This window comes from Prinia subflava, chromosome 1 (assembly GCF_021018805.1).
Source record: "Prinia subflava isolate CZ2003 ecotype Zambia chromosome 1, Cam_Psub_1.2, whole genome shotgun sequence".
Taxonomy (NCBI): Eukaryota; Metazoa; Chordata; class Aves; order Passeriformes; family Cisticolidae; genus Prinia; species Prinia subflava.
In genome coordinates, this window is record NC_086247.1 from 90,553,286 (window position 1) to 90,576,937 (window position 23,652).

At 42.3% G+C, this 23,652-nt stretch overlaps 1 protein-coding gene across 1 annotated transcript in view; it reads right to left on the reverse strand.

Moving 5' to 3' along the window:
* JARID2 (jumonji and AT-rich interaction domain containing 2) overlaps positions 1 to 23,652 on the reverse strand; it is a 210,241-nt gene that overhangs the window by 170,304 nt on the left and 16,285 nt on the right. The gene's annotated exons all lie outside the window — the stretch shown is intronic.

Here is a 23,652-nt window from a genome sequence, read left to right on the forward strand (position 1 = left end):
GCTGATGTGTCTGCCTCCCAAAAAATGGGCACCAGAGCACTTACAGTGGGTTTATACTGGTCTCAAAGGTAACACAATGCAACGGAAGCTTTGTAAATAACAAAAAACCCCAAAATTGCAGAATAAAGTTTTTCAAAGCTCCTCAACATCATGTGAATGGAGTAGAAGCTTTCTTCTGCTATGAACTTTTCCTGTTTTTCTCTTTTTTTATGCAGTTACTGCTTCTAGGAGCTTATCAAGAAAAAAAGCCTGCTCGCATTGGCAAAATCCCAGCTCACTCCTTAAGTAGCATGTTATCAAAACGTACCGACACAAGCTGTACTTTCTGGGTACAAAAGAAGCCCTTATAACAACTACAGTAACATCACATTTGCAACCAGTTAGGTCAGTCCTGAAACCTCTTAGACTCTTCCCTAGCCTGCATTCAGGTCAACCAATTCCTGACATGGAGGGGCTGTCAGAGATTCAACAGCACTTTCTCAGGCTCCTGACTGATCAGTGATGACCTTGCCTACTCCCATTTGCTGTCACTGAACACAACCCTTGTCAAAATATCCTCTAGGAAACGACACGAAATACTGTATTTTTTACAGGGTGAACATGGTTTAGTCTTCAGACTTTGGCATTATTTCCATAATCTAAAACACTCCAGTTTTAATGGGAAATATCTAACTATCAGTTCTAGAACAAATTACATTCTCTACTACATCAGGTTGTTAATAGTCCCTATTATATACTTCTCACTTTTTTAACACCTACAGAGCAATGGCAAATTTGGGACAGATTTCACCTTCACACCCCAGGCTCATCCAGGCTGGGTTTGATGGCCAGTCCCTGAAGCCGCAACACAGCCACAGCTCATCTTAAGAGTCTGGAAAGGAAAACTTGGTAAAATCACAGCCGTGCATCACTGTCCAAGCAAGGCAGAGTTACACTTTGGCATTCCCTGCTCCCAGTCAGCCCATGTGCCCACAGCTTCCCAGAAGGGCTCTGCTTTTACAGTGAAAGGCCAGGGGATGATTTCTGGCAGCCAGAGAGCCTGTTTTTGTCCAAGGGTGTGGTTAGACATTGTGATTGAGCAAGCTCCTGCCCTTGCTAGCCAGTCGGACACCCTCCTCTCCACCCCCACTCCTCCCTCATCACTTTTTTTTTTTATTGGGTGTCTAACAAATCAGCAAACTGATCATGTTTGCTCTGCAAACAGATGAAGGGCTGAGGTGATACATAGGGCAGAGCAGAAGCCAGCAGCTGGAAGCTGATTAGAAAGGAGGAGGGAGCACAACTCACCCCTTTATGCAGAAACAAGCTACCAGTCTGGCTAAGACCATACCATTTAACTTCAAAAACTGTATTTCCAATTACTAACATTTTGGAGTGAATAATACAGCATGCACCCCAGAAGAATTAACTGGTTTAGGCACATGTTTTACTTCGTGATCTAAGCAACAGCATCCACATATTCAGAACGTTCATGAGCACCTACTTCAGAAATGGCTGCCATGCAGGGTAGGCACTACAGGACTGTTAGACAACAAAGCAGGAAAACCAGTGCCCCACAGAAATTCTCAGAGGTTCTCTTGGTGCTCCTCTGGCAGACAAGGAAGGACTGTGTTCAGGATTCCTTTTTTCCTGCACACTGCAACACCGAGGCCTTTCCTGACAGAAAGCCACAGGGACAGGCTGTATCACTCCAAGGCTGAGATGTAGTGGAAAGCGTGGGAGACCAGCACACCCTGCTAAGGCACTGACCAACACACAGAGCGCATGAATACTCTCCACTAAATGTTTAAGTGCCCATTGTAGCCATCTTCTTAATACACACACAACCACAACCTGCAGTGAAACAACCTTTGGCTGAAGCTCCTGCTTTCCACTCACGGAAGATGCACCAGAGCCTTCCCTCTCACCACCCTCCTTCCCCTGGGGCTGCACAGAAGCCCAGCCTCTCTGACTCAACTAGCCCTCTTTCACACAGCTGGCACCTTCAACAATTTCCGAGACATTAGCATTTTCCTAAAATAGTCTCAATCTTTGGCATTTCAACCATGTCTTTTGTTTTCAATCCCTCTGACATCTGAATAGAATAAAGTCCACTCAAAGTTTAATAGCAGGGGAACAGAAAGGGAGAAGTGAGCAGGGGTTACTGGATGGGAAGACTGGGGCTCTTCCCTGGCTGCATGGCTTTTGCTACCAAAGATCTTCTGCTCCTCTGGCTGCAACAGTGACATTTTTCCTCTATCCCTGCCAGCTCTCTCAGCCTCTGGGCCTGAAGCACCGTCACACTGCAACACTGAGACAACTGCTGAGCTTTGCCTGCCTTTCTGTTCACAAGGCCACCACCAGTTCAGGATCACTCTAGCTCACACTTCATGTCGAAAAAAAAAAAAGAATCCGCAAATACTCAAAATACTGCTCTTCTGGTTAGGAACTGGAAGACATGTTTTCAGAGCAGGATGACAGAAATAAAGCTACTTTACATGCCCTGTTTTCCTAATAAATTAGGCTTATCCATCCTCAGCATGGACTGTTGGACACCTAAATCGGGGGTGGAGGTGTTTATTGTACTACACGTTTACTGTACTAACAGCATGCAAAAAAAAAAGTTCAAGGGGAGCCTTTGTCGGATCCAAAACTAAACAAACTTTAATGTTTAAACTCATTCCAGATCTCCAACAAAGAAAGCCCCAAGTAGCAACTCTGCAGCTCTGCTGATCCCTGCCAAGAAAGTTCATCAAATATTTGGATGAAGTAAGCACTTGATTCCAATGGGGAAAAAAATATTAAAAAAGGAGAGAAACACAGTCACATTTGGGAGCACAAGAGGTGGAAATTAATGCGAAATAAAAAAGACCAAACCAGGCAGCAAGTTATAAACACCAAATATTGAAATTCCAAAGCTGACCTGCAAATTTCACGGTTAATACGATGCAGATCCCTTTTCTGCAGTTGGGTTAAAAGTGCACAGCCCTCTCCTAGGCAAATCTCCAAGGAATTTTAAAGCTTGAATGAAAATACTAATTACAATGTACTAAAAACAGAGCGAGGAAGTGTGCGAGATGACTTTCGAGCACTGTAAGGAAGAGAGGAGGAGACACTTTGGTCACCGCTGAAGCCAGAGACGTGAAGAGTGGCCCTGCAACAACATTAACTCCTTCCTAGTGAGACCTGGACACTCCTAAAGGATTCAAGTGCTTGCAAAGCTTTGTGTTGTACCTGTTATGAAGCTGCAGCACTCGCACAGTTAAGAAAGGAATGCTTAAAGAGAGTGGCTATCTATCCACAATATTTGGCATGACCAGCACAGCAATCACTTTTCTGTAATTACAGGAAGACTGTATCTTAGCAGCTGGTTTTGCAGGAGGAAAAAAGCAGATATTTATCCCTCACAAGGTTAACTACAAGTGTAAACTGAATTCCATGTTAAATTATCCCCTGTATGCCAAAGCCACAACATCTAGTACTCGTTATTACTCTTTCAAAAGAAACAGTCCAGAGTTTACATACACGTATGTTCTGAGGAGAATATTTTATAAACCCCACAAAAACATTTACACAAAATAACTCAATTTAGGCCAGCAGAGCAAATCTCTCACACACAAAATGTCAGCCAATTAAGCTTTTAGCAGAGCACCAGGGAGACCGATTTTAGAAAGCTAAGCAGGTTTCTCAGTCTAGGAATGCCTGAAATCTGTTTATTCTCAGTCAACAATGACTTTCTGCCTTCTGCCAATTACTAAAGTAGTGGGGGGAAAATGGATTTACTCTCTGCTTTACAGATCAGTTGGCTTAGCAAAATCTAAACTCATACACTGGCACCTCACAACCCCTCTCATTAATGTGAGCAGACGACAACAAAAAACTTGCTTTACTTTCCCCCCCAATTTCCTCAATCTGCTAATCCTTTCTTACCAACAACTGGAAATGGCTAGTGTTCCCAAGACATTCTTGCCCCTCAGGCTGCAGGATGTAGCAGGGATTTCAGGAAGAGCTGGCATGCAAGGACACAACCATGGGCTGTCCACCAAACCCAGTGAGCACCCTTAAACTGAAGGACCTGATAAGCAAACAGACTTCACACTGGGAAAATGCCCTAAGATGAAGCTTCTTGAGGCTGTAACACCCTGCTGCCACATAGGTAGGTTCACTCCTCTCCTTGCCCTTAGCTCTCCTCTCTTTGCTTCCCCTTCCACTGAGCCCCAGAGTCATGCCAGCATCCCACCTCTCCTTCTCCGCTGGCTCTGGTCTCACCAGACATCTCTGTGGACCAAAGCAATCGATTAATCTGACCTACATCACCCCTTTTCATAGCAGCAAAATACATCAAATCATCACATCTTTCCCAACAGCAGCCACACTCTCCCTCTCACCTGTGCATCCTCCCTGGCTCCTGCCCTCAGCCACTTCAGCACATTTATCCATCAGAAAACCTGCTGGTCCTACAGAGACCTTCAATGGAGCCAAAACCACCAAACTGCTCTTGGGGTCAGGATAGTTCATTTACTGATGAACTCAGAGAAGCACTTTGCAGGCATCTTGTACTCATTAAAATTATATTCCTCTTATCTGTGTTTCCTTCCAGACTCAAGGAAAGGTTTGAATATAACCTTACCTTGGAATAAGTCCCAAATAAATTTCCATTTCCCAAAAGGCAGCTTTTCTCCAAGGCAAGTAGTGGAAATTTGCAACACTGTATTAAAAAGAAGCAGCTTTACCTCTGGCCAATATCATGTATCTGGATGTCATCAGAGGTCCTGGAAAGTAGCTTATTCCTAAAACCCTGGAGGCTCTACAGTACATATGATGCTTACCAAATATTCCAAAACACAGTAACTTATTTAACTTTCACTCAGTAACATAAGCTTTCAGAATTAAAATAAAAAACAAACCCCAAACTTAACGGATTAAATCTTCTCATCATAGCATGCTTAGAAAACCCAAGTGCTAAAAAGCAAACAAACAGATGTGCACATACAATCCTTCCCTTACCTTTGCAAAACACTGCAGGGATGATGCTCAACCAGCTACAACTGAGCCTTGTGTTTGCATTTCCACCTTCAGTTACTATGGGTATCCTTCCCTAGGAGCACTTTCTTAACTGTCAGCATCCCCCAAGACTACCTACACCCAAAGGAGAAAAGCACTGAGCACAAAAGTTAGCTAGCAACTACTAGCAAAAAGTGGCAAACAATCTGTTATTTCCCCCAGCCAAGTACTGGCACAGGAGAAAATCAAAGTTCCTCTACATGTTCTCCACATGTAACACAGAGCACTACCATGCCACAGCAATGCTGCTGCAGACATAATAGCAAAAATGCCCCAGCTGGTGAGGGTCTACATCACTACTGAGGAGAAACTAACTCTCTCCCAATGTGAGGACAATTTAGTCAGCTTATGAAATACAATCAAGACATTTCTGCATAGATGATGTACCATAAATAAAATAATGAATCATTCTGTTGAAGAATATAACAAAAAACTTCAGCAAAACCAAAAAATAACCTAAAATTCATACAGATTTCTATCAAAATTTAGAAAACTTGGGGTTTTTTTCTAAATAAGCAAGAGAAGTTTGTTTCATAATAAGCTAGGGAGCTAAAGGAATCATTCCAGCTCAAGTACACTGTCATGCTGGGTTTGGAGGGGCAAGTCCTTCTCACAGCACTCTTGAGTAAGGTCAGGATAAACACAGGGCTTAGTGCCTCCAGCTCCACACTGAAGACACATGGGGTTGTGGGCATTAAAGAGAGTGTTTGCAGGTATTTGCACAGCAGAAGGGGCAGCCAGGACCACCAAGATGATGACTGGCCTACAGTATTTATATTAAATATAACTGAAGACAGATACTTTGAGGCACTGTGCATACCAGGTAGGTTACCAGTACCTGGCATTTTTCCACTTGAACTACTCAGCAGCATGAAAACAATTCATACTATGGATATTATTCAGCATTTATGAAATGTAGTAAAACGCAAAAGGAAAATCCAGTTAGTCATCTGTCAATCCTCCTGTTGTGAAAACATTACATATTTACAGACTTTGGGGCTGCTTAAAAAAAAATCATACTATAAATTTCTTCACTTTTTGAATGAAGACAGGTTCAGTAAACTTCATCTTGGGGAGGATAAAACACCTCAGGATAAAGGCAACTATCTCAGGAAGAAACAGCAGTATATTTCTATACAAGGATTTGCTATCCAGATATGATAATTTCTCGAAACCTCAAACAAAATACCACAGCACGCTAATCTTCTCTTTCACAGCAGGTAACCTCAGACATCCTCTAACTCTACAGCATGTTCATTCTTGCCTTGTTTAAAGGCTCTGATGAGTGCAAAAACCAGTCCTAGCCCTTCATCCTGCTTACCAACCCTGCGTCCTAACATCGACTTTATTTCATATTCCAGATTTCAGAAGTTACTCTATTTCTTCCAGGAATATGCTTAATCTCCCCCAAAGTTTTATTCACTTCCTTAAAAATGGTTTTTTAAGGAGTGTTGTTTCAAGAGGGGTTTAAAATTTCACTGGAGTCAGGAAACTAACAAGTGTTCCCCACAACTCAGTCCTTCCCGCGTACCACCCCTTCCAACACCAGCTTGAATGACCTGGTGCAGTTCAGGGTGGGCTGCAGCCCATCCCTCACCTGCCAAGGCCACAGCTGCCCCAGGAGAAACCCAATTTAGGACTGCTGGACTTTCCCCATCCTTCTGCAAACCAAGGTTTGGTTCTTACAGCTGCAGTGGTCAGCACTTGTATAATTTCCCCTCTCCCTTCCACAGATGCCCTTTTGCCTTCCCATACAAGACGAAGGTGATGGAGACAGCGACCACAGTCACACTGTATATCATGGCAATGTGTTACGGAAGCAGAGGAGATTGGAACAACGCTTATCCTTCCAGGTAGGATTCTCAGTATCTAATAACACTAAGCAATAGCTCGGTTAAGCCTTTCCCTACAGTTGAATCAGAAACTCCAGATCCCAGTAAAGGAAGTTGAAAAAACACTCCTCTCTTTAAGGGACTGCTAGAAGGACTTTCTCAGAATGACAGTATCCTGGCCCTTACTGCTCAAATATAAAGCCAATGCTTGCTGTAAAACACAAGCCCAAATGCTGCTTTGGACAGGGGCAGAGAAGCCAGAGTTTATGTTTACAGGCTCTAATCTAATTTCATGCCTTCCTCTTACTCTCAACTGCCCCGTCTTTAAAATTCATGTTTTATTAGATTCATGAAACAGCTAGCTCATAATGAGATAAGTCAGCTGATACTGTCCATGGGGTGTTTTGTATCAAACATTAACACTAATTACATAAACTTTCCACTGCACTTTGTTTGCTGAACCCACACACTTAAACTGCTTGCCGTGTTACTGCAAACAGTTCATTAGCAATATGTTTACAGGTCTGGGCAGCATTAACCTTTCCCCAAAACTGTCCCAAGTGGAGAATGCGGACCTTGGGCTGTTAATTACAGGAGGCACTGCCAGACTCCCAGGTGCTGGCTGGGGTAGCACCTCCACCAGGAGCTGGGAGAACCTTGCATCCTCAACACCATCCCTCCGAGCCACAGTAGGGACAAGGATGGGCAGGCTCCTCCATCTTGTATATGGTTCATAAATTTTGTCCCTAACTTGACATAGGAAGGCATCAAAACAAGCTATCTGTATTTTAAATGCTGTCATAACTTTTCTGACTGCAAACAGTTAAAGAGAGCATCATGCTGGGTCTCCTGATTGGGAGAGTTTATAGCTCTATGCAGGAGAAATGCAGCCAGCATCTCTTCAAAATGGGTTGTTCAAATGCAGGATTCCTGGATCAATCACAAATTAATCAGTGATGCAAAATGTGCACAGTCCTCATTTTCAATAAGCTACGCACATCAGTTCTGCAGTTTGGGAATAAACTTACACTATAGGCAGTGAGTATGTCGAAATAATTTTAGAACTCACAGCAGGTCTGTATTCTGTGTTCAAACTGCTTTGCACATATAAAAAAGAGGTGGCAGATGAGAAATAAGTATGTGATAAGACCCAGTCACCTACTGTCCCACAACCCACCAAAAAGAGCTTCTTTAGACAGCCAAAAGACAGACTCAAATATGAAACAATAAGCATTCCTGACCAGAGTTGTGTTTACAGAGGAGTCAGAAGAAATGCATTAACAACAGCAAAAACAACAAAACAAAAAAATCTAAACCCATAAATTTCATTTCAGAACATGGTTTCACTGATATGCTCTGCAGCTTTAACTAACACGAAGAATGCTCAAAAAATACTCATAAACACAAAAGCAGAATTCTTCTTAAGCTCTCCGTACAATTATAGCAAGTCTAAAGGAAGTGAGAAATCTGCAAATTTAAAGCCACCACAAAGATACTGAATTTGAGCAGATTTTGCCACATATACACCAGTCCGAACAGGAATAAGCACGTGGGGAACAGACGGGAAGCCCAAGGCAGAGCAGAGCTGGGCCAGGCACGCTTTGTTAGCAGCGGGCAGCAGGGGAATTCACTTTGCTGATAATAAAAGAGAAGTATTTTAATCTCTTTCACAAGCGTAATCACGGATACAACTGAAAACCATGACGGACCAATTGACGGTTCGTTACAGGGAACAATGCTTTTTGTTTTCTAAAGCCTGCTTTCTCAGATCTTCCAAGTAAAGGCAGACACATCACAGATTTGAAAGGCAAGGGAGCTGTTTAAAATTAATTTCACTTCCAGTTGCTGCAGCAAAGGAAGAAACCCCATGTTCTCCTATTCGGCCATTTGCTTCAAGTGCTGGCTCAAAGGATGCTCATCCCTGAGCCTCCTCGGCTCCACACGGCTTTGTGCAGAGACTCTACCTCGCCCAGGTCAAGAGTAGTTTTGTTATCAGTATGGTTTAACCTCAGGAAATACTTCAGGGAGACAGACACACCATCCCCTAAGCACACGTCTCAAGAAACCATATCCAGCTATTTTGCTGTGTGCAAACAGCTATTTTGTGTTTTAAAATCAAAACACATGCAAATAAATAAAGAGGGCAATCCAACTGGAGAAATATTTTTGATGGGAGGAAAAGACTTTGCCTATCTATTAGAGAATGCCAAACTGTCTAACAGTTCTTGTATGATACAATAACATCGTACATTAAAACAAATATACATGCACTTTGTTCACTGATTCGAAGTAGTTCAGCACATCAGTTCCGCAAAGGTTTAGCCAACAACAACCACCCCAACAACATTCACTCTCCTAGCAGGGCTGTCAAAAAGCCTCTATTTCCTCAAGGGATGTTATCCATAATCGAAAATGTGGGTGAGAGGTGTGTGTTTGTTTAGCAAATGCCAGCCTCACTGGGCATCGATGCACAAACACTCAGAGGTCAAACAATTCCCACAGTCCTGTCCCACAACAAATCGGCCATCTCTGCAGCCCCACTGGATTCAGGGAGCAATCTTGAGGACTACAGACTTCTTACTAAGAAGGCACCACAACAGCTTGCAGCAGCGCTAAGGTCATGCTAACCAAACATGCACCTCTGCAGAATAAATCAGCAGAGTGCAAACGCTCTCAGTCACGCTTTCAGCACACCACAGATCACCCATTTCAACTTCTGGTGCAAGGCAATCAATACGAACCTCCTAAAAAATTCCTTCTGAAATGCATCGGTGCCTTTGAGTTTCCCTATTCAGTGCCTCACATTCCTTTACAAAAGATTTGCTCATGGTTTTCTTGACAAATAACAACATAATCGTAAATTACAGTATTATAACAGGGTTTATGGACTGAGACCTTTCAGCATATTTATTGTACTGCTGCATGGGGGATGTATGGGGGAGGTAGTTTCCTTTTTTTACATGCCCTTGCAGGAATGAAGTCAAAAGCAGACCCCAGTGCTAAGGACAGCCCATCCACTAGAGAGCAGCAGGAATGATGCAAAGGCTCTGTCAAAAAGGTGTTAGTGCCACCTATCACCCCCACTGATGCCAACATGCTGTGGTTGCTGCCCTGCTCACACTTAAAAGGAATTTGCTTGCTTGTGACATAACACTTATCTTTTTCAGAGCATTTCAAAGTGCCTCCGCTGAGTCTGACAATGCCCAAAAGTTTCTAGGGCTCAAAACCTACAAAGTATATTCCAGACTCAGGACAGTGGAGAAGTATCCCTTCAGGGAATTCAAGACAAAGGCATGAAACAAGAGAAAAAAAACAAAACAGAACAAAACAGACAGGAATTACTGTAGGAATGCCTATTGACTAATTTTAATTAATTTTTTAATGACTTAACATTTTTTAGTATATAAATGCTCTATGTACACTTTCGTAGTAGTTGTTACAAACCCAAATCCACCACTTTTTGCTTGCCTTTTAAATTCCTTTAAGCCTCTGAGAAACTTTAAAATATTGCATATATAGATGAGAAACCTGTACATTTGGTTTCCATTTTATTTTTTCCCCTCAGTAACAGTTTTGCAAAGTTTGTTTCCAAAACTTCAGAAACTAGGAGCATGACCAGCAGCCTTTTGACCTGAGGCACCCTTCATTCCAGACAGAGTTGGAAAACCCAGACTGAAAGGTTTACTTACAGGGTATTCAGCTCAACTTAGCTCATGTGGTAGCAGTTTTCACAGAAGCTTTTGTACACTGTGATCTATGGCTCACTCTTTCCGAAATTGTCCCATGAAAGTGAAAAAAGTCAAGAAGCTGGAAGATATGGCTCTACCAAACGTGGCGTTTATGTCAAAGTACAAATTAAAACCTCTATTAAAACCTCTAAGGATCACAGAGGCCTGATATATTTCAGCACAGAAAAAGAGACAACAATGGTTAGCTGGCTACCTTCTGTTTCTCTGTCATCCCCATAATTAAACCATGGAACAAGCTCTTCTACAGAGGGCCTAATGATCACTAAATATACCTTTAGTCTTTAATTTAAGCAAAAACTCTGATTAAGTGCACAGAATTAGCTGAAAATAGCAATACAGCTGGCCACCTTTGGCAGATTCACAACCAATATGCTTCATCTATTTGTAGCAACTTCCTTTTGACTGCACCACCTTCATTTAGCTGCCAAGTTGGAAACAAGAGCAAATGTTGTTCTTCTTTTTAGAGACTGTGGAATTAAGCCTTTGTATTTTAAGATCAACAGGCCTCAGTTCAAAAGCACACAGAGTTTTAGCCACTTAAATCTACCCATTATTTCCTTACAAAACTCTCTAGACTGAATTTACAGGATGTGACACCAAGCAAAATTTTTCCCAACACAGGCTTGCACCCCAACTTAGTCCACGTTTCACAGAACAGGGAGAAACAAAATGTAAAATAGTTTTTTAAAAATCCAGCTGTTAAATAAAGCATACTTTTCTTTTAAACATTTTTGTCTTTAAATGGAAGTTAGGCATTAGCAAAGCCATTGTAACACATCTTTTTTTTACCCAAACCTGATTTTACACATGCAGCATGCATGAACTGCCATGCTCTGAAATCTTTAGGTACAAGCCTGGCAAGGAGAGAACCCAGTGTCCTGTCTGTAAGGAGCAGGTATTCAGCAGTGCTAGGTGCCAACAGGAAAAGTTTTGTTAAGGTACAGTGTTGCAGCAGCCCTCTTGTTCGTGGGCAGAAATGAGCAGAGACAGACTTCTTGTTTATCACAGCATGAAAAGGGTCCTGGTTTATTCCTCTTTACAGCTCAGCCATCCTGACTCCGACTATTCCCTGTCTCTGGCTGCAGCAAGCTCCTGCTGTGGTTTCCCTTGCAGCCTCTGACTGCTGGCTCTTTCCTGCTAAACTGTGTCTGCAGGCATTGGTTTGCAGACTCGGACTGCAGGTTCCAACAACAGGCTCCAACTGCAGACCCAGACTGACCTCACAGCAGTGATTCTCACTCTCCAGGATCCTTCTTCTTCATCCTCTCCCGTTCATGATCCTCTATGAAGATTCCCCCTCACCAGCTGACCCACTCCCTTTCATCACACTTATCTTTATTGGATACAGCCATGACTCATCAGGGGCGAGGCTGTATTGGGTAATTAAGACAACGGGTACTTACCAGGGACAAGGTCACCTGTATTCCCTTCTACAGTACAGGTCTCACAGAAAGAAACGTCCCAAATAATGCTCAATTTTATCCACAGAAAGTCAACCAAAACAGTTAAAATGCACACAGCAAATGTCAATATAACTTTTCTCACAACTCCAGTTGAGTAGTTCTGGCGATTTTTTGTGCTATTTTGTCTCTGCTCTGTCTTTCAACACTTACAGAAATAAAAAGTCACATAACATACTCAGCAAAAATTAATGAGCTGTCTTTACCCCATACCAGCTCATGATGCACATGGTTGAAAGCAAAACCACTTCCAAAAGAATCTGCAATCAATTTTAAGACACTCAACAGGTCTGTCAAGTGAAGCGTGTAAGCAATGCTTCATCTCGGTTCGTAAATACAAGGTGGGACAGAACAACATAAATATTCTATGAAATATCATTATAAGAGAAACACCACAGCTGGCAGTGCAGCCCAGCTAGGTGCAGCCCATCACCCAAGAAGCCTTGTGGTCACTGAAGAAAGAGGTGAAGTTAACAGTGGCTCAGGTATCGCTGCCACTGCATCTCCTTTGGAAAGCCAAGGCAGACAACAGTCATTATAGCCTGGCAGAGCAAGGAAGTGGGTTAGAGGGGCAGCTCCAGTGCAGGAGTGCTACACAAGTCACTTCTGTCAGCCACTCAGGGGAAATTAAAGATGCAGTCACACTTACCTGCACACCCCAGAAAGGACTAACAGATCAAATGCACTTCCAAACTTACAGAAAACAAAATCGTTCTGCCTTTACATGCCACAAAACCAAGTAAACAATTTTTGCCAACCCATGACACTTGTCATGCCTCCTTGTACAGCACATGGTGGAATTCTTTTTACAGCCTCTCTACCCACTGCAGAGCCAGGCACTGGTAGCTGTTTGGAAATATCCATAGTTGTTATTTTTCTGAGACAGAGGCCTATACCTTACACAGAGTCAGGACCAACCTTAACTCCATCTGGCTGTTGTGAGCAACATGAACTTTGGCATCCTTACCACAGGAAATCACACATAATAGAACATATGTTCTCAAATACTCTATTTAATCATACATTAATTGATAACATACTAGCACCAACATATATGTCATTTCTGACAGGTCGTAGAAACAACACAGTCAAATCACATTCTGCCTCAATGACCCATATTTTGTCCAAAAAACTGCCTAGTCTTCAGCCCCACCATACCTCTCAGCCTCAAGATGCACAATTTCAAATTCAAAAAATTTTGAAGTGATATTTCCTGTTGTATTTGACTTGTGTAAAGTCATGGCTCTGAAAAACCAATTTTTTCATCACCACCAGAAGACCAGAACCACCAGGCAGGGAAAGTAAAATTTTCAAAGTAAAATTTCTACTGCAGTCATAGGAGAGGGTAGGGGGAGAAAGAAAGAAATTTAAAAAACCCAGCTGTCTGCAGCTGAAGTATTACTGTATTGTTTTAATGTGCAAAATAGAAAGAAAACATATAAAATATACTAGAACAACTTTTCTGCTCTTCTGTCCTGAGAAAGCGAATCTGAGAAAGTAAATTACATAAAAGGAAAGAAAATACATTTCAATTTATTTTTTTAAAGCAACTCATTCAGTGTCTTCCTTACAGAACAGCAATAACTTTGTGGCCATAATCATGTCCAGCTTCACTCCACACATGATCCAACACTCCCTGAAACTGCTTCTGGTGCAGGAATGCACTGATTATAAAGTTCCATGTGACTTGCACCACATAATACAGAGACATCTCTTCCACACTACACAGCTCCTCTGGCACACTGTCCAACAGGAAAACTCCTGCAGACCAAGAACCAGACCCTGACTTCTGGTCATCAGGTCATTATATTTGGGGTTATTTTGCAATTTTAAGAAGCAAAGGGAAGGAAACTAGAAAACCAGACTTTAGGCTAAAAAGCTGGACAACAGGATAGGATTTAACATATCACACAGCTGAAGAAAGCCTTTCACTCAAGTCTTTGATACCCACCTACCCAGCTATCTTGGAAGGAAGAAACGCAGCTGACAACAAGGCTATGCAAACATTTCCAGGTTCTAAAAAGATGGAGCCAGTCAAGCTTCCCCCTTGTGGTTTGCATGTCGTCATCAGCATTGCTCCGTGTTTGTACAGCCTTATAGCTCAAATATGTTTTATATGTCTTTGGAGGATGAGTGCACATATTTATGAGTTACAGTGATTGCTTCTTCATGAGCAGTGCACAGACATGTGCAAAACAGAGGTTCCCAAGACTGTAATCCTGCCTCCAACTAGAACGCTAGCTGGAGAGAGAGAGAGAGAAAGAGAGAGGCAGGAAACCAAACCAACATACATTTTATTAGGAAGGAGCATATATAAATTAAGCAATACCACAACAGCACAGTCCCAACAAATCCTCTCTACTACAACTAAATCTTAAGCAGCAACATCCTATGATATTAAGGTAAATTATCTAATTTTCTATGTATACTTAGTATCCTTCAACTTAAATATCCCACAACATAAGTGGTATTTTTTAATGCACATGCATCTCTCAGATGCCCCTTCCATTCTTATTCTTCCCTCTGCTCCAAAATTATGTTGCAGCACTGGGTATATAAGCTGGTACAGGGAATTAAAAGCAAAGGATCCAATGAGGACAAATGTACTCAGCAGAGATCCATTAAAATTCAATTGCCAGTTGCTATCAGATGAAGATCTCACCTCCCAATTAACTGAAGTTTGGGATTAAGAGAGAAAGGAGCATCAAAACTACAATGGAGCAGGAGTACAACACCTGTGGTTCTTGCAGCTTTCCTATGCTTACAAATTAAAAAATCACAGCCATCATTTTCAAACATGCATGCAAGATCAAAGGCATCTTTGGAATTTCTGTTGGCATTTTATTTCTAGTGAGGACCGGGGTCAAGCCCAAGGCAACATCTATGGGTCTACCCTCAAAAGGCCTACTACATTTTTTGTTAGTCTCTAATCAGATGCTTGGGTTTGTAACTGGTTGATTTCCAAGGTGTCTTTTGGTTGCTAAGTACAAACAGATAGAGGCAACCAGAGCATTTGATAGGACAATCACAATATTTAACCCAAAACCAAACAGTCTCACATTTACCTTCATATCTGATAGCCTCTTGAGGACAGATTTTGCATCCAACTACACCCTCCCCTACTTAATGCCTATGACCTAGGAAAATTGGCACTAAGCATTTTTTAAGACTAGCCCAGACTTCCTTGGCCATCAGTTTGAAGAACTGAAAAGCAGCAGGAAACCTCCAGCCCAGTGAGGGCAAAGCCATCACCACAGCCACAAGTAGTGAGACTATCTTTCCACAGTCTGAAGTCAGCCCTTTTGCCTTAATTACAGACGTTTCTCTCCCTCTAGTCCCAAAAGAGACCAAATAGCTAAGATTTTAAGTCACATCTATATGCACTTCAAATTTAGAATTCTAAAAATGGTCTTTTTTCCCCCCCTGTATTTCAGAAGCTGCCTATAAACAACTCCTCTAGTCATATAGGCCTAAAAGCAGAAAAGTCTTAGCTGGAAGACCAGATGTAAGCTGAATTCGTGCCCATGAACCCAGAAGGAAAGCCAGCGTCAGATACCAAAGAATCAGATATCCATGACAATCCGCATTCCTCACACCATATATTTTTTAAATTATTTTACCTTGCTACTAGTAAGCTTCACATTCAAATGTAAAATCACACCTGCTCAGATGCCACTTATTCCCTTCAGTGTCATGCACAGCATAAACTCTGTTGCTGCTGATGAGCCCTGACCTGACACACTCAGCTCTGCTAAGAGCAAGGGAGGAATGGAAAGGACAGGGAAACGGCAGATCTGGACCATCCTGGAAGCAGCAAAGCCAGCAGTACTTAGAAACTAATTTCTCAGCTTGGCCCCACTCTCATTCAACTCAAATGGATTGAGAAAAAAGCTACATTACCACAGTTGCTTCTGAGCCAAATTTTATTCTGGCAGGCTATCATCAGAGCTATTGAAGTTTTTCTCTCTCTTTTTATCCTACTGAAGTGTTATAATAGGAGCAATAATACATTTACATTCACTTTATTCTTCCTTAGCATACAGTTCAAAATTCTATAAATGACGCTGACGTAGGTAGCAGAGGCATTTGGGCTGTACTGCTTACATCCTCCAAGCACTCTACCTCTCCACAGTAAGCTACAGCAAGGACTAATCCTGCCACTTCACACCAGCTGCTGAGATTCTGATTAAACAAAGCTGCCTACAGAATGGATTCTTCACCAAATATTGAAATCACCCTGGTCCACATAGGTGGCTCTAGGATCAGTGAGATCCACTCACACACACTCTATATTAGCGTAACAGAAATAGGGAAAAGGAGAGGCTGATCAGAGAAGATGCATCCTTTCCAGCACAGCTAAACCCAGATTTATTCTGCTCACCCTAAAGATGCTAAGTAATCATCTTACTCAACCCATGGCAATTACAGAAGTTGCTGATGACTGGCGTTAATCAAGCATTTGACTGCACGCTGGCTAGCCAGTCAACAATAGCATCCACCACATGTAAATCACCAGTTTGCATATAAAGGAATCTCAGATTAAAACCAACATGGACACTGAGATGCGAGCCTGCTTACCACAATAAACATGTGATTTTCTAGAGTTCCTAAAGATGCTGCCTGTATCACTTCCAAACATTTACTTTTTGTAGTCAAAATGAAGACAGATGTTTTAAGAGCTGACAATCTCTTCCCTTTACTGTTGGAGAGACTCATAACAGAACCAGCCCTCCCCTTTCTGCACACAACTGCATGAATAGTTTTGTAAAAGGCTGCAACTTGCTGCCTGACTAACCGTCACTCAAAATACAATATGGCTATCAAGTGTTTCACACCCCTCTGCAGGCACTAGTGCTCATATCAGGGACAAATCTTGCCAATTCTTCCTGCAAAATGTCACAGAGACACAAATCTTCCTCAGTGCCAAAACGCTTTGTGAAAGACTCTCACTCTTTTCTTTCCCCATTACTGCAATATTCTTTTACTCTGCAGTGATGAATCCCATCAGAATATTTCACAGAAATCATTTTTATAACTACTGTGTTGGCTCGGTCACTTCTATCTTTGCATTTCAACTAATTCCCTTTTCTCTGCTGTTTCACACTTTAAAGCCCTCTACAATCTATCTCCATCTTTCGTGTCATCTTTGCATGAACAGTCCAGATGTTGAATCGCACCTCTGATTAATCTACTGCCTATTTTTCAAGCCATAAAACAAGCAAATAGGCCCAATTAGCTTTATTCCCTTTTTTAAGCTACATCAACTCTACTCCTGAATTTTAATCTCTACTAGAAGGAGAATAGGGTTAATGCAGTACATCTTCTTAAGGTATGTTTATACTGAGAAAGAAGCTTTGGCAGCAATGCAGAGTCCATGTTTGACAGCTCTCCATGGCTCCTTATAGTTAAACATACCAGTACAAAAACAGTAAAGTGATTTTTCTGCAGCTCTGCAAACTGCAAATACAATTGGTTTTCCTGCAACAACCCCAAGATTCACGCTTATTCAACGCTTAAATGAGTACTAGTTTAAAAAGAATACTGTTCCTTTCTGTCTCATGCGTATGGGAAAATACTCTACTGGCACATTTTAATAAATGGAAAAGAAAATGCACCCAAAACTAGGAACAGATTTATACCTGAGCTTTCTAACAGTGCACATTTTCCTGATACAGATATGCCCTTACTCATACATGCACCAAAGCAGTAGTTACATGTAGCTTCTGCAGGAGGTGGAAGTTGCATGATGTTAAGAATAAAACAGCTAATAAAAATTAGCTGTCAATGCAGTTTATAGACTTGACACACAGAGATTTCGTTAAATGGTATTTCACACAAGGTTTAACTGTTGGGTTCTACAGGGCTATTTTTACATAGACACTCTTTTGACTAAGATTGCTTTCTTGATGAAATTGAGAATTGAGGCCTACATGTGCAAAGTTCTATTCTCATTACAATTAAACCACAACAGGACAACCACGGTAAAAAATTTCAAAAAAAAATCAAAAGTAAACTAAGCATATTTCAGATATCACAAAGACAAAGCATTTTCCTGATACTTTACTGATTCAACTGACAAGTGAGAAAGGCTTTTACACTTAAGGAAAAAGGTTGTATTTCAGACCCATTCTGACAAGAGTACTGCTGAACTCTGGGCTGGGCACTCTGCAAAAGCCCACATCCACCCTGGCAACAAAACCCAGTTCCAGGGCAGCTGCTAAAAAAGCCTTTCTGGAAAACAGCATTTAAAATGTGCTTATAGGGCTGGGATACCACACAAGAATAGCAATCCAGAAGTAAAGCAATTCTGTGATGTTTATGAATGAAGCATTCAGAGCAGAAAGTTCTAATCTGGCCACGTGTGGGAGCATGTGTTTTTTTAAATGCTGAAAATTGTTTTTTTCCTTCTCAGAAGAAAAAAATATTTGGGGGGAAGGGGGAAAAAGAGGAAACAAAAAAGGAAACCTTAATTAAAACTCTGACAGATACCAACCAAAGTGAACAATTACAAGCACTAAAAATTGAATAAAACTGAAAATATGTATCACTCATTTTCCAATGCAGTTAACTACATTCAGTCCCAGTTCTAATGGGGGGATCCGGGGGAGGAGGAAGGGGCCATGAAGAGAAGCTTCTGTCCCCTTAGGTTCTGTTTCCTACTGCTCTAATGCTGCATTTTGTTTTAAATCAACTTCCCTGTTTTTTTAGAATGGTAATTCCCTTCTGCAGAATCCTCTTAAAAGGAAAAATGATACTTGACTTCAGACTTTATCAGAAAGACAGTTTCTTCTGCAAAATCTAACACCTTGTGCCATAATGCACAAAGTGTATTAGCTTTCACCCAGGATGGGATGAAAAACTGGATAAATACAAGGGAAAGAAGGGAATTTATATTACCCTCTAACATAATTGCCAGAACTCCTAACTATACTCAGTTCCTGATGATTTTTTTTCTGCATGATCTCATCCTTATAGCATCTGGATTTGGAAGACGCTCATTCAAAAAAACTCAGTTTTGTCAGTCTACAGACAAAACCCTAGTTACTACTTTATTTATTTTTTTAAACTCCTGACCTGAGAGACTTTTCTCCTTGCTTGTGTGTGCAACACAGACTGAGTGCTAACAAGACAAGCACCCACACCTGTAGAAAGTAGAGAATTTAACCTAAAAATTCTGACTGACATTTAACTTCACATCATAATACTTCTCTGGGGGAGGAGAGTTTCCTATAGCTACATTAATTCAGGCTAAAAATACCCATGCTGACATGCTGTCATGTGAAAATCTCTTTGATTCCAAGAGTTTATTCAGAGCCTTCGTGTTACTTTGAACTTTTTTGTTGTTTAATATGATCATCGCTCCATTTGTCATCATATGACAAGAGCAGACAATTACACAAGCTGAAGATATGTCTGCCAGTCATAGCATGCCATCTTGCTGCTGTCAAGCAAAGAGATGTGCCTCTACACACCTCTAGATTGAGTTCATTAAACCAGCCTGCAGGATATCCCTCGGTAATGACAGAGATGAAAGACCAAATTAAAATTGCTTAATTCAGATACACAATCTCAAGCATTTTCTGCCTTGCAGTCTAACTGGTTAAGCCGCATGTTTGAATAAGCTGTCCTAACACAGAAGCAGCTCTAATTCTCCACTTCCACCAGTTTTAATTAAAGCATCTGAAATATTTTCAGAGTTTGTTTTGCACTTCCCTCAGCCTTGAACGACAGCTAAGCTATTTAAAAGAAAAGCAGACGGGGCGGCCACACATTAACATGCCTTCTGCCAAGCGAAGCACGAAAGCAGCTCTCCCCAGCTCTCCCCTGCGTTACAATTGCCACAGGAAGAGCTCAGCACGCCACGCTGGGTATCAAGCGAGAGAGAAGCGGTGTCGCTCAGAGAGCGCGTGTCAGGGTTTGCGGTGCTCACCACTGCTTCCCCAAGGAAAACGTGCTGCCTCCAAAGCCTTGGTGCTTTGTTACTAACAGCACATTACCTCCACGGTCCTCATCCACAATCCAGCTTCCCAGCAGAACCTTCTGAAATACTGCTTTTAACCATGTGATCCTTAAGGGTTTTTTCAGTTCCCAACACTAAGCACAGTGTTATTAGTGAACAACTGTCTTTTTCTCATACAAACAGTATAGAAGAATCACGCGCCTAAAAACAAGTATCTTGGAATTCTGCACTAACACTGTGAAAAGTCCATGGCCAAGTAGCACCTACCTCAGTTAGTAAATTGAGCCATGTTTTCCAACAAAGCCTAATTAAAATAAGCTCTTCTGACTCTCCATCAACAGCCAATTCACCAGCAAGGAGACAATTGCTTAACACAGCCTCCTATCATGAAATACATTCCTGACACTGGCAGAGCAAACATTCCCATTAGCACTGCAAAACTATTTCCAAAGCCAGTGCACTTACGAGTCAAAATAAAAAACTGGAATCCTAGCTTCCATTACTTCCTCATTAGTGGCTTAACACATAAGAGTAGGGGGAGCAAACCTAATAAGAATAATAAAGAAAGCTTATTACACCTAAAACATTACTACTGCATTTTCCAGGACAGCTAAATGTATCCAAGTTTTTATGTAACTACTAAAGTGTTTTCTTTACCAACATGACTTGGCATGTTACCAGCAACCCAAAGGGCAACAGGAAACCACAAAGATGATTTGGCTCAAAATTTGCGTTTTCCTAAAGCCTGGTTCTACAACAATGCCTGTTTTTAAAAAACGTGAAAAAAAGAAAAGTTATACGGTACGTAATTTCCTTTCACTTTTAAATCACTCGCATGAAGCCGCTCTATCTCTAAGCTTGAGCTCAAGGGTCGGATGGGACTCAGAGCTAAAGCAAGGATGCTGTGGTGAACAGGGATGCAGCGGCAGCTGCTCCTGGAAGAAGCAGTACAGGCCGCTAACAGACCTGCCCTGGGAAAAGGAGAAAAAGTCACATTCCCTTTCTGCTCCTTCCCCCTTTTGAATTTAATAATAAATTCCCCTCTTTCTTCCACACGACCAGAGAGTCCACACCAGAGAGTCAGAGGAAAATAGGAGGAAGACCTTAGGAGACAAATCTGCAGGACTCTCATCTCCTCACAGTGTACTTGAAGCATTCTGGCCTCTTACTAGGGTGACCCAGAGCACAGAATTCACATTGACTTCCATCTGCTCAGAGCAGCGGCGGGGCATGGGAGCAGCCACATGATGGGTACAGACCTCACCTCCTGATGCTGCAACACCCTCTTCTGCCTGGGACGACTCCCTGTCTCTCACAAAAGCATGTTTCCATCGCTGGGGGATAAGAGCAGCTGCCCATCCACCACACTGTGCCCACACCAAAACCAGCAGCTTCCCAGCTCAGCCCTTCCTGTGCAGGCATCACCAAAGGCTGCTCATCAATACAAATGCCCCACGATGTGTTCACTGTATTTCCATCCACATTTCACAGCCAAACTACTGCACATGAGGCCATGCAAGGCCTATGGGCCTACACAATAAAAATGGACAGACCTTTGCAAGGAAGTTTCCCTTTTGCCTAAAATGGCCTCCATAAAAAACACTCAGTGCATTTTCACCACTGTGGAGAGAAAGCACGGTGCTGAGGATCCTTTAGCTGCAGTCAAAGCCCACTGCCTTTCCTCCCTTGATCTATGGGCCATAGGGACGGAGCACACCTCCTCCAGGTCCTGCCTAAGCACCTGCTGCTGCTACACCCCAGCTCAGCACCCCCTGGGCACCCCTCCCACGCTGCTGCCAGTCCCTCAGCCAGCAGCTAAGAAGAAAATAGAGACTCCAAGGAAAATAAATGGCAGTGCTTACAGTGACTGTAAATGAAGTGCAGGGAAGGGATGGATGTAGGGCACCGGCTGCCAGGTAGGGATTTCGTTCGGCTGCTGCTGCTTTTCTAGCTACAAAGTGCTGACAGAGGGAAAGCTGCAAGCAACCTGCTCCCTGGAACAGCATGACAAGGCTGGTTGCCTTTTGAGCCTGGGCCGAGAGATAATAGAGGCCACAAGAGCAGCAACAAGCGCAGGGAGGAGGCTTTCTCATGTGTGCTAGGGTTACAGCAACTCATGTGACTCAGTGAAGCAGCAAATCTGGAAAAGAAGCTGAACTCCCTGCCTTCCCACTTTACCTGGCATGACACAAAAGTATCCCTGTCATATGTCACACCTGGAGAAGGTGCTGCTTTAGCCACAAGCCAACAATTTAGCCAACAAACATGGATACCACTAGTCATGCACTGAACTAAACATCATTTGCTCCAGCAATCTGCCTGCATTATGGCAGAAGAGCTTAAGCAAGAACACAGCTTTGACTCACCATGTCGACCAGCCAGAATAAACCTCACAATGTAATTTGTATATGACTGTGCTTAAGGTATCCTGCACTCATGTTGTTCAGCTCAGCCATATATGGCCAGCATGTGCCAGCAGCAAGCATGTTTCCAGCATCACCCCTCCCTACAAACCAAACTTGGCCTCTGGGGTGGCTATTGCACCCCCAACCAGGAAAGCAAAGGCTGCCTGAACATTTCAGCAGCAGTCTGCACCGACACTATTTAGCTCATTTCATTTCCAAATGCACAAGACAGGTTTCCTACATACAGACAACAAATTCCCACTAGCCCATTCTTACATTCAATTTGCATAACAGATGACTCTACACCATTAGCAAAATTCCACGCACATTTAATAAAATCATAGCGACAACAGCTTAAACGGCGTGTTAGTTAAAATTCCTGCAATGCCTATTATCGATGGAGTTACATGATATGGAAAGGGTGGCGTGCCTTAATGAAACCTCACGCACACAGCCAACAGACTGCAACAAAGACTGAAAGATCATATGAGTGCTCTTACAGAAAAACAATTTAAAACCTGAACCCCGTCGCCCTTGCCTCCCAAAAGCCAGTCTGGCGTCATGTAAGTAAAAGCCCTACTTCACGTTACATTCCTGGAGCCGCAAGCAAAGGAAAGGAGAATTGGTAGAGGAACCGTGTGCTCGGCCCCAGCACAGAGGCATGCTTTGCATTCTTAAGCAGCCCTCTCTGAAACCAATCATCGTTACTTGCTAATTGGCTGGAAGGAACCTCGCTCAAGCCTTGACAGCCAAAAGAAGTACTCTGACTTCTGGTGACCATAGGAGACAGCACAACTCCTGTGGCTGACAGCTAAGGGGGGGCAAAAATCTGCATTAAAGCTGTGCAGTTATTTAATTGTGACTCCTTACGATAATCAAAGTACTAGCCAAAAAGATGCACAAGACAGGAGAACAGAATTACTCGTGACGAAGGCAGGTACAGTGCAATAATTCAGATGCACATTTACACAAGTCAGGGCAAACCCTGTTAGAAGCAGGGGCTAAATTGCAGAGGATCCTTAAACCATCTTACTCCTAAAATATTTTGCTCTAAGGTAAAACACGCACCATGTATTTTAAAGCATTAAGACACTAATTCTATAAACAATAATGCCTCCAGCATGCACACCGTGCGCGCTGGAATGGATTCCTCAACTTGGCCTCATCATTTATGCATCTGATGAAACAAACACTGACAGCTTT